Below are 3,952 nucleotides of genomic sequence, written 5' to 3' on the forward strand. Positions count from 1 at the left end.
TTTTCTCTACGTGTTTTTATATTTTTCTCAACGGTGTTTGGTGCTACGTTATTTTTGATGATATGACTATTCTGGTGATTTCAATTTTTTTTTTATGGTGATGTGAATCTTCTGGTGATTGACTTGCTGTATTGGTTTTCTACGAGTTTGATTTGTTAATAAATAATAATTTTTAAATATAACCTACTCCGGAGGAAGGTAGTCGACCATCACAGATTGGTTCGATTATCTCAACAAGGGGAATGTAGAGATATGGAGATTATTAAACCGAGAAAACCTCGTCATGTTAATATTCACACTTGTTTATTTCCTGAACTTGTCCGACCAGCGAGTGATCCCAAGAATGCGCTAACTTGTAACTTCCGTTAAACAAGGAACTGGAAGGCAAACGCGTGGATCTAAACAAGATCCATCGTGTTCGAAAGGTTTAACAACCTTTCGACGCCTGAGATTATAAAAGCAAGCTCCTGCCCGGAGCTCGCGCTCTATTAGAACTTGACACTCATCGACGCTACATGGATAATTAGTCTAATTACTTTACAACACATTATACTGCTGAACTACGACGATGGAACACGGAGTTACGGCTGCCTAGCATGCTACAAGTCGCAAGGATCGCTCGGTCTGGTGAGCTGAGGGTCGCTGGATAGAACCTTGGCAACTGTCACGATTCGGTCTGCGAGAAGCATCAGGACAAGACAACACACACACCTACCAGGTATGAACAAGCGTGAATAACCTTACACCAACTTTCCATATCTCTACCTTCCTAACGGAGCAGGTTCAGCCAACAGATATTATTAAGCTCTACCTAAATGTTTAAATGAAACTTCACTGTGACCTCAGATCCCAGGTAAAACGGGATTACAACAATATATTTCACTTTGTATGTCCTTGGGCGTTATGATTTTATTACCAGCATCAGTAATGACTTGTCGTTGAGCATTTTGTCGTTCTTGTAGAACGTGACTGATCGAGACAGATTCTTCTGGATCAAAATGGGTACGTCTACTTCTAATTTTATCACCTAGGCGTTTGTGAGCGGTCATGAGTAATAGTATGGCTTGTATACGTTTAATTTCTGTGTGGGCCGGTAGCCCTGCTTCTTCTGCTGCTATTAGTTCCCGCAAGACGCAAAAGTAAAAAGTAAACTGTTCCCCTGAGCTTAGCATCACGCCATGAAGGCGTATAGGGGGTGTGGGGGTAACGCCCCACACTTTCTTGATCCGGTCGTGAGTTGGGGTGATGTGATCAGCATCACGCCCCTGATCGCCTTTACCCCCCAGGTTTCCCCAGGTACCCATGTTATTCGACGCTGGGTGGGCACCGGGGCCGCTTCCAACGTAAGACGCGATAATAAAAATTATATTTCTTACGCCAGTCACGGGATCACTCTTTACAATATGATGAATAGAATCGTCGGTTTGAGAAACTCGTCCCACCAACGAATGATGTCACTATGTCGCGTACGTTGCGCCTCCCATAGTCTCCATTGCTCGCGGAATGCTCGTTTGAAATTATTATCTGAAAGAATGAAAGCGTACAGTTTCCAATAACAGTATCCTCGAGGCACTAGAGGGGATATCTATGTTAATTGCAATTACCACCGCCAGATGGTCCGAAAAACATGTAGGTGTGAGGTAAATCGAAGTTACTTCCTGACGCAGTAACTGGGTAACATAGAAGCGAATAAGACGGGAAGCACACTTGTCTCTAATGTATGTATACTCCATCTTACCCAAATGTTTATCTGTCCAAAACATCCACTAATTTGAAACCCGACACCAATTTTTGAAGGGACTTGGATGTTGAAAAAAAAACAGGTCGTTGATCTTGTGGGAGCAGGACGCAATTAAAATCGCCGCCACATATGATATGTTTCTTTGCACCCTGCAATTCAGTCACGTCTGCAAAACAAAATATTTCTCTGTTGTCTCTGATGATTACCGGATGGGACATATATGTAATGCAAATCCAAACATTTGCCAGTTTTGCACATATAATTCACCCATTTGGGTAACACGCAACGTAATCGGCACAGTGTTTCTAGCAAGAAGAGCAGTCACCGTTGCCTGACAATTTGCATTGCTATACACTACTATGGATGGAGGCAAGTCAAAGTTTGTCACTTGTACCTCCTGGAGGAAGGCTATATCGAGGGAGACTGGATGAAAAAGTCACCCACAGTCTCTTGTTTATTACGGTTTTGCAGTTTATTAATGTTAATCGTGGCTATTCGGGAGTGTTGTAAACATAGCTAAGTGGGTATTCCTAAACCTTATCAGGGACGCTTTAGCCCCCTTACTGGCAAGGAGATCGTTCTACACATTATACCAAACGTTAACACAAAACAGCAGTAACTCCAGCACATGCATCTTTAATTTTCATGGGGTAATTTACTTTCACTAGCACTAACACTAATACTAGGCCCTAGATTATTAACACTTTGGGACCGGGTAATTCGCACTGGAGAGGGAGGGAGAGAGGGGGCGTTGGTCATCAATCTTCTTGGGCAGTGGGTTGATTTCAGCATCCCTTTGAGCACTTTTATTGCGCTTCTGCTGTCCTTCCATGGGTAGCTTCCTTCTGGTAGCATCCTTCAACTGGGCCCGTGTAACAGAAAGAGGCTTCACAGGGCTTGGGTCTTCATCTGTAGTCAACTGCATATCAGAATTGTCTTGTGCATTCATCCTGTCTTCACACTTCACTTGTTTGTCACCCTCTGGTAGATCTTCATGTAGTTCCATTTGGACGGTTTCGTCCCGTTCCACTTCATCAGCTTCATCTGCTTTGAAGTTTCCATGGTTTCTTAAGTCGCGATGTTCCCCGAAACGGATACCACTGCAGGATCGTCTTTCGGTGTTTGCTCCGTTGATGGTGTTGGTACGTCACTCTCTGTCTTCTTTCTCAATTTCGTTTTGGTGGGTAGTGGCAACACTGTAGGTAGCGAATCCAATTGCGTTTCTTGTACTGTGAGTTGAGTAGGTGGTCGATTGACACGTTGGGCATAGCTGCTGGATTCCTGATTTTTCGTAGATGTGGCCGTTTGGACTGAGGTTGCACTTTATACGGTAGGACTAGTGCGTCGCCGTCTTTGGGGACACGTGGCTGCTGCGTGTGTCAATTCGTCACAGATCTTGAAAGAAGGCTGCTGCCCATAATATGTGACCCAATATCTCGCACCTTGGATCGTGACGTAAGACGATATTGACTGCTTCAATACCATCATCAACACTTTTATGCCCGTACGGGTACGATAGATAAGTCCGTCCGAGTAAGCCTCATCGTTGATAGACTGTATTTCGCCATATTTGACGAGTACCGCAGATATTGCCTCATCGGTGACTTCCATCGGGATGACATGTTGATATTCTGTCAGCCCATTGCAGTCGTACATCATGATCACCATCCTCATCACGAAACACCTATATTCGTCCACACTTCCGTAATATTTGCACACCTAAAAGGGTGTGATACCAGTTTAATGTATACACACTTACGAAAATGGTCATTGTCAATGCTTAGAACCTGGTCTTCGGTGAGAGCAAGCGTTTGACTAATCCAACGGTGTAACTTCAATGACGTGGGTCTCTTTTGCGCACTCGAAAAGGACAACTTTAACGTGTTTACACGACGTGTTTCCATTATATAGGGTTTTCCAATAAGAACGATATGATTTTACAATGAAATAAAATAAAAACTATTTCAGTTACAACCAAACTTTTTATGTTATTTTGAAGCATAGTTTATTACATTATTTTTTGAATAACACATCATTTAAGTGTCCACCTCGACTTCGTGCACACGACTGAATTCGATGAACCCAATTTTCGATGACTTTGTGCAATAACTTGGGCATAATGTCACGAATGCAGCGTTCGATGTTCAATCTTAATGCCTCAAGGGTTCGTGGTCTGTTTGCATAGACTATAGATTTCAAATAACCCCACAA

This window comes from Lepisma saccharinum, chromosome 15 (assembly GCF_977018435.1).
Source record: "Lepisma saccharinum chromosome 15, izLepSacc3.1, whole genome shotgun sequence".
NCBI classification, from domain to species: Eukaryota; Metazoa; Arthropoda; class Insecta; order Zygentoma; family Lepismatidae; genus Lepisma; species Lepisma saccharinum.